Source organism: Globicephala melas, chromosome 16, assembly GCF_963455315.2.
Source record: "Globicephala melas chromosome 16, mGloMel1.2, whole genome shotgun sequence".
NCBI lineage: Eukaryota > Metazoa > Chordata > Mammalia > Artiodactyla > Delphinidae > Globicephala > Globicephala melas.
In genome coordinates, this window is record NC_083329.1 from 36,819,756 (window position 1) to 36,836,346 (window position 16,591).

The 16,591-nt window shown below is 40.6% G+C and overlaps 1 protein-coding gene across 8 annotated transcripts in view; it reads right to left on the reverse strand.

Moving 5' to 3' along the window:
- The window catches only part of STAMBPL1 (STAM binding protein like 1), a 46,647-nt gene extending 36,975 nt beyond the window's left edge, over positions 1 to 9,672 (reverse strand). For 4 of the 8 annotated variants that reach the window (XR_011376776.1, XM_060286050.1, XM_060286048.1 and 1 more), the window contains exon 1: positions 1,156 to 7,403. The gene's annotated coding sequence lies outside the window, so the exon portion shown is untranslated. The other 4 variants (XM_070043838.1, XM_030865010.2, XM_030865008.2 and 1 more) reach the window with 4 other exon arrangements.
- Between the last annotated feature and the right edge of the window lie 6,919 nt (positions 9,673 to 16,591).

The window sequence follows — 16,591 nt, forward strand, 5'->3', positions numbered from 1 at the left end:
TGCATCTTTAATAGGTCCCACAAAGCTGGGTCTGATCCAGCTGCCAACCCACCAGCCTTCTATTCACCCTCATTTCACACTTCTACTTCCTCTGTATCTTCCCAGTGTTAGTTTAAGCTTCTCTTCCTCAGGCAGATATTTTTGACCACTTCCAAACTAAGTCACACTCTTGGTCATATACTCATGAAGAAATACCATACAAACCCAAACTGAGGGATTTTCTACAAAAAAGTCTGGCCAGTGTTCTTAAAAAGTGTCAAGATGATGAAAGACAGAAAGACTGAAGGAATGTTTCAGATCAAAAGGGACTCAGGAGACATGACAAAAAATGCCATGTGTGATCCTGTATGGGATCCTGGACCAGAAGAAGGACACTGGTGAATGTGAATAAGATCTGTAGATGAGACAATATAGTATTGTAACAATGTTAGTATCCTGATTTTGATAACTACCGTGATTATATTAACTGTTAATATTTGGGGAAATGGGTAAAAAGGATATACAGAAATTCTGTGTACTATTTTTGCAATTTTCTGGAATTCTGAAATTATTTTAAAATTAAATATTTTAAAAATGTTCAATTAGTACCTTAACGATCCCTTCAACAAGTAAAATGACAACAAAAAGAAAAAAGTTTGCATCATATGCAACATATATAATATTGATTATGTCTAAACTATAGGGCATATTTGCAGAACAGTAAGAAAGAGATACAAAGTTGAATAAAAATCAGCAAATGGAATGAACACGTCATGAGAGAAATATAAATGGCTAAGCAGCACGTGAAAAATATTAATTTCACTAGTAATTAAGAAACTATGGATTTGAAATGGTATTTCCACTTATTTGATTGATAAAATTTACATGATTGGTCATACTTAATATTGATGAAGACTGGAAGAGAAATTGGCAATTAAAAAAAAAAATACACATTCCTGTTGACCAAGCAATTCTAAGTTTCCCCCATAGACTGTCCTGCCCAAATAATACACACACACACACACACACACACACACTCTCACACACACACTTGCTCCCACTGTAGCATGGCTTAAAAATATTACAATTTTGGAAATTAAAATACACAGCCATCAAAAGGAGGTTATTTGAAATAAAGAATCTGTACAGGAAATGAAGCCATTAGAAAAGACTTACATCTATACGTGCTGAACCAGGAAGTTGTCCGCGTTACAGCATTAAGTGAAAAAAAAAAGCAAGTTGTAAAATAGCATATAACGTATGACTCCCACCTATTTTACAAAGCAAGTTGTAAAAAGCATATAACGTATGACTCCCACATATGTATTTAATGTATGTTGGCATTTGCAAGAAAGGTATCTGAACAACATGCACTGGATTTTTCTCAGCTGTTCTCTCAAGGATGAAATCATGAAGGATTTCATATTTAACTTATTCATTTCGGTACAATTTGTTACAAGTATGTATCACTTCATTATGACAAATTATACTGTTTTTAAAGCCTATACATTCTCAGTAGGTAGCTCCAGATTTGAAGCCTAGCCCTGCCAGTTTCTAGATGTGTGGATTTTGATCAATTACTCCCTGAGTCTGTTTCCCTTGTCTAACGTGAGACCCTTGCCTCACAACGTTATGAAGGTAGTGGTAGTTGAAACAGTTATTCAAGGGCTTTCTAAACCCAGAGAGGCTATCTGGCCTGATGACTGGGCAGCCTTGGTGTCACACCATAACATGCAGCTGCTGGAGAGCAGTTTATTGGCTATAGACCTTCAGGAAAACAGCACGGGAGAACACTGCTGCATGAACCCTTCAGTCAGTCCTGCCAAATTCAAAGCCCCAAGTGCTCACCCTGCTCCCTTCTGCCTTTCCTTAATCCTCTCTTCTGGACCACGTACCATGTGTCCCTAGCACAAGAGTAAGGCTTGTTTGCATCAGGTTAGTCCCCTGCTCAAAAAAGCAACTGACAACCTAGTGTCTACCCGAAGAGGTCTAAACACCCTTGCTGGCCCTCAGTGCTGTGCATTACTAGACTTTGCTTTCCACTGCTTCCCAATATAGAAGTCTTGCCCTACTTTTCTTTTTGATCAAACCCTCTCTGCCCTATCCCAACATCTGTCGTTCAGAAGGAGGTGCAACATTCTTTCCTGCCAACTCTGTGGTTTTCTGATTTCTTCCACCTGAAAACAGGTATTAATAAGAAAATTAAACACAGTGTTGGGTGCCATTATAAAAACTCCAAGGCAGCCTTGATGGCTATGTTATTCCATAAAAATGTATATGAAAATCAGAGGAATAAATGCATCAAGCTTAAAAACAGAAGCACAAATTTGCATATAAAATTAGATTTAGCTCCTAAATAGGTTTTTCTCTAAGTATGGTTTATTGACCACCTGCATCAGAATCCTCTGAAAAGGCTGTTAAAAGAAGGCTCCCAGGCCCCGCCCAATCTTACTGAATAATAACCTATGGGGGTGGCACGGAAGTGATTCTGGTTTTTTGAGACTAGTTTGCGATGCACTGCCCTAGTTACCTTTCTAAGTCTTTCAATAATATTACACTTGACAAAAGACAAAGAACCTTGATGCCATAAGCATGTGATGGTCATTTACATTTCTTTCAAAAGCCACATTTGAATTTCTTGAACTTTTCAATACTTGGACAAAAAAAAGTTCCACACCCACCAATGATTGTAAGTGATTTTCATCTTTTTTTTTTTCCTTAAAGTACTATATTGATTCAGTAAGGAGTTTCTCTGCCCCATTTTTACAAAAACAGGAACGTATGAAGGATTTATTCCAGGCTTCTCTTTCCTAATCTCATTCCATCTACCACTTCCAATTGTTCCTCTTGTTAAAGAAAATTTATCCTGTGGAACAGTTTATAAACCAACCTCTCAAGGACAAAACAGATTGGAAAAGGAACTGAAGTCAATCTGTCAGAAGACTGAAGCATGAACCCACAGGCATAAAGTCCTGTCCATATTTCTTCTCAGTGGTTGAAATGCATACTTCCGGTGTTAAAAGACAGGGCTCCAGCAACAGGTTAAATAAAATTATACGGTCCTTAGATGAGCTGAATTTAAACTTGATCACCATTACTGACTGCAGTTTTCTTTATGCCGTTAATGAAAAGGTGCACAGTTGATTACTGTCCTAGCCACTAAAGTTTGAAGTAACACTCCCAAAAAAGACCCACAGTGGAGTTTCCCCCAGTACCTGCAAAGGCAAAACAGGCAGGCAGCGTCAACTGGGGACTGGAAGGGTTAAAAATGAGTCATCACTGGCCTCCTGTTTCCATTAAACCAGGGTCAAATCAAGTCAAGCAATCAAAATGAATAATTTGTGATGAGTCCCTGAACAGCTATCTCTTGTATGAGGCTGGGCTGAATCTTTGGTTCATTTACGGTGAAAGCACTGAAACCTAAGCATAGCAAAAGTTTAAAAACAAAAGACCAAATTCACCAAAACTCAAACTTAATCAAGCTTAAACTCACAAAATTTTAAAATAGTTCCTTTAAAAGAAACTGGACTTTAGTTAAATAATTATGTAATTTGCACAAAAGGGTAAAATCAAACAATGCAGACTGTATTTTTAAAAATGAGATTTAAAAAATTTTCCTCAACTAAATAGTATCTGTGAACTTTACACAAGACCAAGAAAAGTTTTTGCCTCCTTAGAAAAAAACAATACTAGTTACAGATTTCTGAAATTTATTTATGAGAATAAAGAATTATAAGGACTAATGTAATGTTAAAATATTGAAATCAGTGATGACATACTCCTTGCTAAAGAAGTTCTGGAGGAATGCAGAATTTTTGATTCTTTGTTGCTACAGCAGTCTTCCCACCTATAATTAAAATCTGGCCTCTCTTTTTTTTTTTTTTTTTTAATTGAGGTATAGTCGAAGTATAATATAATGTTAATGGCAGGTCCAATAATAAAAACGCCTGGCCTTTTATAATTACACGTAATTATGTCAAGTCAAAGAACAGCTAAAATTTACTCTGCTTTTACTCTATAAAATATTCTGAATAAAAATGGTTATGAAATGTCATCATAACTTCACCATGGCTTCTGAATGGGAGATATATAAGACTCTGAGAGTGTGGACAAAGGTGGATGGCATAGAAGTTTTTCAGAATACTGATACCTTTCCAATAATATAATGTACACATACTCATTCGTAACATCTCTCTTCTCCAGTGATTCTTTACATCTAATGTAAATGTCTCCCTAATATGTGTTATACAGTATATATTATATTACATATAATATGTAGTATAATGTATATATTTTATAATACATACCTTATATATAATGTATACATTATATTATGTATACACGACATACACTGTATAAAATGCACCTAATATATATTATATAGCTAAATAATATTACATCACACAATATATATAAAACATATAATGTATATATTATACATTATATTAGGGAGACATATCCTGCTGCCTCCAGCGAAGGATCACTAGGTACAAGGAAAGATATTACAAATGAATATAATATGTATTGCATATGTCAACTGTTAGGCAAAAACAAAAAATAACCTACTTTTAAAGCATATGTGAAAACACAAATTGGACCCCTTCTTAAAGTATTTAATGAAACACATTTACAAAAAACCCAAACATCAAGGAAAAACAGCAAACGTTTTGTACAATAATCTGGGTACTAATTCTATCTATATAGGAGATGACAAACTCTGCAGTGGAAATGACTGGAGCCCTGGATCTCATTAGGACAAGCCCCCACTTTTCTCTCCCCAGTCAGTGTCCCCAGCACCTGGCATGTGATCAGGGATACACACAAGTTAGGCAAGCAAACACCGGAGTCGGATTGTCTGGGTTTGACGCCCAGCTCTATCACTCTATCCCAGCCTATGGCCCCGAGTGAATTACCTGGCCTTTTTTGCCTCAATTTTTTAATCTGCAAAATGGCACCTATTCCATAAGGTTGTTTTATGAATTAATAACAATAGTAACAACTAATACATGTAGCAGTTAACCTTGTGCCAGACACTTCTCAGTACTTTTCATTTATACCTATTTATTCATTTAATCCTTCCCCAAACCTTATGAGACAGAAACTAATATCCCAATTGAAAGATGAAGAAACTGAAGCTCAGAGAAGTTAGTAACTTAATCAAGGACCCACAACTCGTAAATGGCAAAAAGAATTCACGTTCCCAACCACTCCATCATCCTTGAGATAACAAATGTAAAGGCTGAGTACAGTGCCTGGCATATAGCACATGTTTAATAACTAGTATTTATTAATAAGTATTTGTCAAACGTTTGCAAGATTCTGAGGTTACACCAGGGCTCGGCAGGAAAGAATGCTGTGATCAACTGGTGGAGGTGTTCCGTGGATGTGGAATAGGTGTGTGATCACACTATGCCCCAGGTTTACGATTCCTCTTCCACATAAAACAAAGAATCCTGATGTCTGGCTGTCTGAAGTTTTCCCTTCTTCATCTCAGTGTCTCTGGGATCTTATGTCAGGCTGTCATTATCTGACATCACATTTCACCTCCACTCTCTCCTTCTGTTAACCCACTCACTCCCCATCCAACTGCCAAAGTGCTCTTCCGAAAAGATGCTTTCATTACATACTCCTTTCAAGGAACCTACCTTGAATTGGCTACTTGATCTAAATCAAAATTCCACCCCCTTGCTTTCAAGGGACTTAATGAGACATGGAAGGAACATGCCTTTAACTCTAGTTCAAGGGCTCGGGTGCCTACTTATCAAATGAATACTTGATAAGAATGGCCATGTTTCATTATGCAGAGAATAGCAGTAGTGTTTGTGTTACTTCACAACAGTAATAAGCAATTTTTAAATTTTATTTATTTTGGACACAGCCCAACAGGAAAACCTTTTGAAATGTTTAAGGATCTCATTTGATTTTTATTCAGGATGAAACAAGCTTGATTGGAGGACAAAAAGGGAAGAATATCAGAGAAAAATCTGCATTATTATATGCACCATAATGTTAATATCCAGACAAATTTCAGTCAGCTTTCTAATCGTTCATCCTGAAATTAGATCATGAATCATAATCACAGGGTAAACCTCCAATGACTGGGGACGTTAAGTCGGAGCTATTTAAAAAAAAAAAAAAAACGGAAGGCATAACACTCTTCATATTCAAGATCATACAATGCACTCATTTATTTTGAAAGGCTAGCTAGAGCTAATCAAAACATACGAATTACTGGTGTTTATATCAAGGGGCTGCTTTTAATAAATACAAGTTACTCAGTAGCCAGTGGTCTGAATTAATGTCTGTAAGCCAACCACATCAATGGACAAACATAACGTGGATTTAATTTAAAATTTAGAAAGAAAATCAAATATGAACTTTGAAGACTTAGCAATTTGCCAAAAGTTTAACTGGCTTTTCTACTCAACATGAGGAGATGAAGGATTGTACTAGAAGTTCATCTAATTTGCTTAGAAATGCAACTAATTTCTGACAAAAGGCATATCCAGATGTAGCCACATCTAGATCATTCCTGAGTTGAACATTACGATGTCAACTCAGGATTTCTGAATGTACACTCAACACATCCAACTGGACAATTCACATGTTCAGATAGCTGAAATAAGCAAGTCAGTAAGTACCAATACAGTGATTTTTTCTTTGTTTGGTTTTGTTTTGTTTTAGCGGGATCGTTATTGTTCCTTCAGTTGAGGAAGTTGGTCTTAGTTGACTATATCAATTGGCTCCAATTTAATGAAATGTTTGATGATTCATATAAAGTTATGGCTAAAAATAATCAGTACTAGAAGAGGTGATGTAGTAAGGTTGGGAAGATTCTAGAATTGGTATTCATTTAACAAATATTTAATGGGCAGCTGAGATCCATTAGCCCTCAGGGGTAGAGAACTGACTCTCACATTTTCAACGATGACCATGAGTCATTTCCCGTAGTTTCAATTGAAGCTACTCCTAAATCTTTCACAGGGGAGAGAAAAAAATGCTAGGATTAGACAGAATCACAAACCCAGTGGTTTATAAGTGTGTCTAATTGGTAAATGTATCCTCCCTGAAGGCACATGGCATTTTCTGGGCAGCATCTACTATTTCTTCTACCCCTCCGATCCTGAGCAAGAATTACCAGGTTTTGCTTCTCTATAAAAGGCAACCTCGCTCTCTGGATTGTAGCTGTAAGTAGTATTGGGAAGAGTCCTTGGAGGAGGAATGTGATCGAACTGTGTTAAGACCTTTGTGCCGAAAGTAAACAGAGGTAACTATTACTAACAATTCTTTATTTTTTATCAGTCCTTCTCAGAAGCTAATCCCCAAAACAGTCTCCTCTCCAGGAAATAATCTCTCTGCTGAGGACACCCTTGGGACCACGATGCTCCCACTTCTCCCTCCAAGCCTTTCAATGGAAATGAGTCCTATAAAACAGAGCAAAAGTATGCAAGAAACTGGCCCTAAAGACCACAATATGGGTAAAGGACTTGGATTCTCTGCCTGCTGATTTAAATGGTGCTTATGTTACAAAAGACTGTAAGAAAACACGTTTCTTCTTAAAATTCCCAAGAACCAGCTAATACATAAATTACAGGTGAAGTAGTATGTTCAAGAGCAGATTCCCAAGAGGCAAGCAATTTGCTGTATACATGCTTGAACAGAAAACAAGCAGCCTGTTCATTTTCCAGGGAGATTCTAATAACATTTCATGCCTTTGAATGAAGATGTAATGGAGCAAACGGTAAACAAGAGGTACCTACTTCCCAGTGCCTTCCCAAAGGCATTGACTCAGTATTAAAAAGAAACATAGATATTTACAGTGTAGCTATAAAATGTCTACAATAATAGAGTCACAGAGTACATTTTTTATACGTATATATTTTAAAACAGAGTACCTTTTTGAAGTTCAATTTAGCATCCATCCCACAAACATAAGACTGCCAACTGAAACAAGATCTGGAAAAGCATAGAAGATAGTGGCTTAAACTCTGTGTAAAACAACCATAGAAAACTACTCCCCGAAACTTGAAACAGAAAATCAAACATTCACGTGTAATTGAACGGCTGGAACAAATCTGCCATATTGACCTTGACAGGGCCTTGAATCATGAGATCATAAATCAGCATCCTGGTGATATCCATTATAAACTTAGAAATGCCTTAAAACCTAAGACTTCATTTTATTCTCAGTGATTAGCAAGATGTTTGGAAAGCACTGTGCTCTCTGGAGCTTACTTTGAAAGATTCAAAGATTCGAACACCGATTTCCAGAAGGCCACCCCCAAGCCACCCAGACACTTAAGATTTTCTTCAATCCTCTCGATCAGCTTCTGTTTCCTGAATTACTTATTGTTTATTTATTTATTTTCAAATTTCAGTAATTACAGCACCTTAGGCTCTTGGCTATCAGCGGTGTGGCTTGTTTCAGAGAGTTCTGGAAAATTATGTTTTAGTGACATTCCACTTCTTTGTGTGTTTCATTAAAGGCTCTCCGTTAAGGCTTATAAATTATTCAGGTGAGGGAAAATGCCTTATGAGTGGCTCATAAACGGCGTAACAGTGGCTCATAAACGGCCTAACAGTAAGCATCATCTAGAAAGGCATGACACACGGTCCTGCAAGGACGCCTGCTTTTCCAACCGGCGTCCCTTCCCTCCCCACACCACGCACCCCCAAAGACAATGCGGGGGGTCTCTCTGAACGCCGACACCATCTCCGAGGCCGCGCCCCAAGCCTAAACCAGAAACACCCGCGTGGAGGTAGATCACTGCGGGCGTCCCACCCTGCCCCCAGGAGCCACGGCTTCCTGCTTTCCCCATCAAGGTGAAACTAACCCCTCGGAGCCCGCTGGGGGGCGGACAGAGGCAACGCAGGTTGAGGCAGCCGACCGCAGGACTCGCAGGAAGGAAGTGAGCGGCCGCAAAGCGCATTTTCCTCCCGCGGAGCAAGCCCGGGACAGGACGTCGCCAGCGGAAGAGGGGCCGGCGCGCGCCAGGCCACCGGGCACACGCGTCCGCCGTGCACACTCGCGTGTGCCGGTGCGCGCGCACACACACACACACACACACACGCGCGCGAGCGCGCCTACTCACCAGCAGCCCCTGATGTCCGGAGCCCGCGTGGGATGGCGACTGCAGCGGCTGTCCCCGCGCCTGCCGTGTGGCCTTGGCATCCGTCTGGCCGCTGCAGCCCGGGCCGCGGTGGCTTTTGCTAGAAGGCACTGCAGTAGGGTGATAGGGCACCCAGCGAGCAGGCGCCCGCTCCCTTCACTCTGCCGACCCTCCTCCGCTTCTCTGCGGACTGATGGAGCTTTGCTACCTTCACTCGTTTGGCTTCTGTGCGTTCCTCTCTTCCTCCTCCCCTTCGCTGCCGTAGCTCCCCAGCGCCCAGCGCAGAGAGCTCCCTCGGAAACCCACGCGCAGGCCTGGCGATCCCGAGCCTGCAGCAGCCGTCCCTGATGCCGCCGCCGCCGCAGGAAAATAAACTGTCACTGCGATGGTCCCGGCCTCCTCTGCCCCGGCCCCTGAGTGCCGCCTCCGCCTCTGCCTCCGCCCCTTCCTCGGCGGCGGCCTCCCGTGTTCCGCAGAAAACGCTCGCGGGTGGAAGCAGGTCCCCGCGGTTCGGCCTAGAGCGAACGTGAAACAATCGGGTGCGACTTTCTCTTCTGAAACCCTGCCCGTCCCCTTCTCAGCCCAGAACCACGTGAACTCTCATTTCGCTCCACCATCAGTTTCACTGAGGGGGACCAGAGTGGGTGCCTTTTAAGTGCACACGTGAGGTGATACAGCTGGATTTGACCGTGAACTCGCATCGCAGTCAGAGGAAGGATAGGGTTTTCGTGAAAATCCCACTTACACCGTATTAGGAATTCCACCTTGAGATTTATCCATAACCCCCCCACACACCGTGAAACAGTTTAGTCCTCTTCCCCTCTCCCCGCTCTGTGTCCTGGGGTAATGCAGGCTATTATGATATCTTTGGGATATTATATTATTATCATGTGCAGTGTTTTTAGTATGGTCCTGGCACTGAGCCAGGCACTCTACGTGAAATCTTATTTCATCCCCTCCACAGCCCTTATAAAGGGTACTCTTACTTTTCCCATGACTGAGGCACAGAGGAGCAAGGTAATTTGTCCCAGGTGACCCACCTGGAAAGTTGTAGAAGTTAAGATTTAAATTCTGATCAGACACCAAAGGCTATTCCTATTGGCTTTTAATGTGTAAATCTCTGAATGTGTAAACATTATACAAACACTACTACTTCTGAGTGAAATGCAGACTTTTTTTTACTTTTTCTGAGTTTGGTTGGGAGGTTACTTCCAAGAGAGGGAAGTGACTGCAGAGAGAGGAAATGGAACATGAACTTTTTCTAACCTGCTTTTCTTCAGGAGACCAAACTTCTAGCCCTGGTTCTGTCACCAAATGAGCTGTTTGGCCTAAGGCATTTCACCCTCTTAGGCCTCATCTCCCTGCACTGGTTTTTGAAATGGAGAGGTCTGGCTATTACAGGCAGCCTGCAGCCTTGATTTTTAAGAAGCAGTGGTATCATTGTTTTTTCTAATTTTGAATTTGAGTCTAAATTTTAACAAAAATTCAGACTTTGGGCATGTGCTGGAAAGTTGGAAGGACTGGCAACTTTTGCTTCATGGTGGGTTCTAGCAGCCATCAGCTAGAACTAAGTAGTAGGTGTATCCTTTAGACTGGGAAGATGCTCTTCAGTTTTCCCCAGTCCCCACCACTCCTATATGCCCCATCCCCTGACATTGAGGATATGGTAGACTTTTGAGTGTGTAGTTCAGAACTAGATAATCTCATGACCTACTAGACAATCTAAAATTCAGTGATAATTAAGAAGATTAATCAGGGGCTTCCCCAGTGGCCCAGTGGTAAAGAATCCACCTTCCAATGCAAGGGAGGCGAGTTAGATCCCTGGTTGGGGAACTAAGATCCCACATGCTGCAGGGCAACTAAGCCTGCATGCCACAACTACTGAGCCTGCACGCCTCAACTAGAGAGACCACGTGCTGCAAAACTACAGAACCCACATGCTCTGGAGCCTGCGTGCCACAACTAGAGAGAGAAAAACACGCATGCCACAACTAGAGAGAAGCCCGTGTGCTGCAACGTCCCATGTGCAGCAATGAAGATCCCGCGTGCAGCAACTAAGACCCCAGGCAGCCAAAAAAAAAAAAAAAAAAAGATTAATCAGATTCCTAAAAAGTATTATGAAACAAAGAATGCACATAAACATTTATAGTGGTCATTGATCATAGTCTTGTTGCCTAGAATCCCAAACTCTCATAAAAGGCAAAATAGCTCAGCACTCACTGTCTCCTCCCCTTAGCAGCTAGCATCATGGGACCTAAGTTCAGCCAATCAGAGTCTCCTACCCAAGTCTCTGAATCTGCAGTCTGATTCAAAGGGACCTTTTAGAAATAATACCATTATCTGTGGAGTAGCTTTCGTGCCCATAGACAGCAGTGCCAGCAGTCAGAGGTGGGACTGTCCAATGGCAGTACCAGTGGTGTCCTAAGTGGGCTGCTTGGGTGGTGTGGCCTGTTCTGATTCCAGCTACCAAGCTGCCCAGCCTGTTTCATGAGCCGGATTCTCCAACCTTTCTGTCTCTTTGGTATTCTATGTAATGGCCTTCCAAGACATTTCTCTTCTGCTTAAGTTAACCAGAATTGGTTTTAGTGTTTGCCATGAGAACTCTGACACAGTGAGGTTGGGTTGATCCAAGCTCTGCCTCCCTTTCATTAACTGAATTAGTGAAAAGTGGGCACAGAAATATTTATACATCTTTTATCTTAGAGAATGTTAAAGTGTTCTATAATTTTGCTTGCACTTTTAAAGATCCTATTTCAATATAAATCCCTTTAAAAGATAGATTTTTTTTGCCTTTATCAATTATATTAACAAAGATTGTATATAAGTAAACATTGCCCATCAATACTGGTGAGGATGCAATGAAATGAGCCCCCTCATCTGGTGGTATAATTTGGATACGCTGCCAGGGAAGGAATTTATCAGTATGTTAACAGAAGCTGTAAAATACACACATCCCTTTGCCCAAAGTAATTTCACTTCCAGGAAGCAATGTATCCTAAGGAAATCTGAAATGAGGAATCAGATTTTTCCACTGGGATATTTATCACCAACTTTGGGCATTAGAGTTATGTTTATGATGAAGCTGCTTATGATACAATGTTAAATAAATAAGAACGATACAAAACTGCAAAAACATATAATCTCAAATAGGTAAAAACACAGGGAAAACATCTAGGAGAATTTATTAAAATTATCCCTAGAGATTAGTTATAGGCAATTATAATTGCCTTCTTTATACTTTACTGTAATTTAAATTTTCTATAAAGGGCATGATTTCATCTTCTTTAAGGAAAAAAAGATTTAATAATTAAAAATAAACAATATTGGAAGCCAGAAAAATATAAGGTTGTATCTATCACAGTGCCTCATTCAAAATAGGTACATAATAAATGTTTGAGAAAAGGACAAAGGTAGGAATAAAGGAGAGAGAGGAAAAAATGAAGGACACACTATTTCACAAAGAAGAGTGATGAATTAAGGGACTCCCCTGTCTTTTGTTTAGTTGATGGTACATATAGAAACAAGACATTACATTCTAAATTGCTTTATTAAGTAATGCTGCATTTGAGTATTTCCCAAATGCGATAAGTGGCAAAACATTAATACCTTTCTCACGGTATAAGTAACAGGGAGTCAGCACTCAGAATTTTCTCCCGTTCCACAACATCAGAGATAGAGCTGTTCAGAGAAGCTGGATGAGCACAGGGTGCTGGTATTCAAGAAAAAGAGGCAACCTCTTGCCTCTGATTGGCCATCACATGGAGGTCTGCCACTCTCTTTGGGGCACCCAAAAGTCCACGAGTTTGGAGTAGTCTTTATTCTCCCCATCAGTCGACATCCTAAGAGAATCTTATTTGTTGGAACTGACAGTACCAGGAGAAAGTGGGCAGTGTTGAATTTACATTGATTGAGGAACTGAAATTAATTTGTGCCCTCCTGTAATTGTTTGGTGTTTGCACATAAAATGGTGCTCCTTGGGGAAATAATCGCCCTTACAGGAGGTCCTTGCTGAGACCAGATGGACTGGAGTTCTTGTTCTTTGTTTCACAGATTTAGAGTTTCCTGGCTCTGGATTATCTTTAAAATCAAGGGGGAAGGGCTTCCCTGGTGGCGCAGTGGTTGAGAGTCCGCCTGCCGATGCAGGGGACGCGGGTTCATGCGCCGGTCCGGGAAGATCCCACATGCCGCGGAGCGGCTGGGCCCGTGAGCCATGGCCGCTGAGCCTGCGCGTCCGGAGCCTGTGCTCCGCAACGGGAGAGGCCACAACAGTGAGAGGCCCGCGTACCGCCAAAAAAAATCAAGGGGGAGAATGAATTAAAATACCCAACTCATTCTATTAGAAGAAAAATTCATCTCATAGGCTGTGTACTTAAAAGCATGTACGTCAGAAATTACTATATTCTTAAAAACATGTGTTCTTAAAACTCTGGGGTTTGCTTTTGTTTATACCAATAATTCTCAAAGTATGGAAGTGACCCTTGAAATCTTTTCAGACAGTCAAAACTATCCAGTCTACTCAGCAAGGTCAAAACTGTTTTCATGAAAACACAAATCCATTCTCTGACTTTTTTTTTCATTCTCTCATGAGTTTGCAGTGGACTTTTCCAGAGCTACATGGATGATGTCGCCACAGCTAGAATGCAGGTGCAAGTGTGAGAATCCAGTCATCTCTTATGAAGCCAGATGTGAGAGATTTGTAATAATATAAAACTGTGCCAATTTTCTCACTAGTTTTTGTTGTGTCTGGGAAAAATATCATTATATTGTAATGAAAATGAGATGTTTAGTTTAACGTGTAATCAGTTTATTATTTTTAATAGATTGATAAATATTTTAGGTTTCTCTATATTATTTTCTAGTATAGTAAAAAATGGATAGATATAACTCACTTAAATGAAAGCTCTCTAGAGTCCATGGTAGTTTTTAAGATTAAGACTGTATAGGTGCACACCTGAAACTAACACAACACTGTAAATCAACTATACTTCAATAAAAAATAAATTTAAAAGAAAAAGACTGGGGGCTTCCCTGGTGGCGCAGTGGTTGAGAGTCCGCCTGCCGATGCAGGGGACGCGGGTTCATGCCCCGGTCCGGGAGGATCCCACATGCCGCGGAGCGGCGGGGCCCGTGAGCCATAGCCGCTGAGCCTGTGCGTCCAGAGCCTATGCTCCGCAACGGGAGAAGCCACAACAGTGAGAGCCTCGCGTACCACACACACACACAAAAATAATAATAATTAAAAAAAAGAAAAAGACTGTATAGAATCCTGAGACTGAAAAGTTTGCAAAAACCAGTAATCTGTGCCATTAAGGAACTAATAAGCTCTGAATAACCTATTTTGTCCTCAAACCTCGTTGAGGAATTATAACTGTGGCAACTAGCCTGTGTCAGCAAATGCAGAAAGCAAGTGCTTCAAAAATGGAAACTGCAGGTACGTTTGACCTTTTCCACTCCTGAGATTTATTTTGCTGCTCTCTTCCTGTTAATTACTTAGGCTTGGAGAATTCTATGTCCATTATGTTCTCATATCCAGCATACTGGATATGAGGTGAGGTTTCAGAATTTCTGGAACCTCATCCCACTGAGCCTAGTGTTTCCATCAAAACATGGGAATGTTGGCCATGTTACAAAGGTAGCTGGGAAGCTCTTAAGGTAGTTATGAACCTGATAAATATGAAAGCATTTTGGAAATTACAATGTGCTTTACAGATATAAGGCTTACTACTACTTAACATTTCAACATCCAGACAGACATTTGATGAAAATGTGAATTCTCTCTTCAGCTGACATTATTTAATCTCTTGGATTTAGGTACATAAGATATTGATAAATGCGGAACAAATAGTAGTAGCGTTTGGAGCAATAGATTTTTTTCTAAAGACCTTTTTTTGCAGGTTGACTTACAGATAAAAAGGATGTGTGGGGAGGGACAGACAGGTGGAGCGAGAGCGGGAAGGAGGTGGTAGAAAAGCATCTGACCCTCACCCTCACTGTCAAAACATACACTGTGATGGTCACATCTCCCCTGCGGCTACTTCATGCAATAGAAATCCTTCTGTGGTAAGCTTTGACTATTATTTAACAGCTATTCAGTAGGTTTGAGCAGAAACAGTGCAAAACACACAAGATAGCACTGTACTTGTTATTTAAATTTAAAATGTCTTTGGTCAACAGAAAAAGAGTACCTTCTGTTTATAGAAAAATGTGCCCACTGGAGTTTTCACTGGACTGAATAATACCTTCCTAAAATACAACTATTAAACTTATCTATTGCTATGTAAGCAAAGACATGACCTTTTCCAAGGACAAATAGTAAAAATAGCAGATCTCTAAATATACATTTAGGCATGAGCTGCTGGGCTTAAAGCTTAGGCTCATAATGTAGATAAACACTAATATCTTTGTCTGCTCGGGCTGCTGTGACAAAATACCACAGACTGGGTGGCTTAACAACAGAACTTTTTCTCATAGTTCTGGGAACTGGGAAGTTCATATCAAGGTTCTGGCCGACTGGGTTCCTGGTGGGAGCTCTCTTCCTGGCTTGCAGACACCCACCTTCTCACTGTGTCCTCATATGGGGGTAGAGGGGAGAAAGAGATCTCTCTCTCTCTTCCTCTTCTTATAAGACCACCAGTCCTGTAGGATTAGGACCCTACAATTATGACCTTATTTAACCTTAATCACTCCCTAAAAGTCCTGTCTTTAAGTACGGTCATATTGAGTCACATTTGGGGAGACCCAATTCAGTTGCTAGCAACCTATTTGCCATTTGAAGTAAGTCCAAAATAGACCTTGAATGAAGCCACATAGTTTCATACAAGTCACATGAAAACTGCAGGGTTCTTTGACTCCAAGGCACAAAATAATCATGACTCTGTCATTGTCATACACTCATTTATTCAGTTTCTCTGACTAAATGTCAAACTTTGCCATCACAGGTCACTCTGTCATAATCCATTATGTTTTCAGAGACTCGAATAAACACAAAACACACTCTGCCCTCCAAAAAGTGAAGGGAGAAATTCTAAGAGGTTGTTGTTATTGCCTTTCTTTGACTTAGTCATGTTTTTTTACTCAGAAAGATCTTTATCGTTCTTTGAGGTGGAAAATAGAGTACATTTTCCCGAAGAAGCAGAGTTTTCAAATTTGAGAATCAGAAGTTACCACACATATCACCTAGTCCAACATTCTTACTTCACAGAGGAGGAAACTGAGATCGTGAAAGTGACGTCGACTTGTCAAGGTCACTGTAGACTGCAGCACCACAGCCGCGTCTTGAGTCTGTTCCATTACAGTCAGGAAGCGTGGTTAGCTCGCCACTAGCTAGTGTTGTTAGATTTTACCTTTACCGACTGTACATTCCTTTCCCAGACATGATGCCAATTGGTTCTCTTAACCCTGTGAAACCAGAAGGCCATATGTGAGGCCAGAGGGTAAAGGGTTATGCTTCTAGAAGGGGTACAATCTAAAAGTGTGGAGGACAGAAGACTGCAAATCTGCAA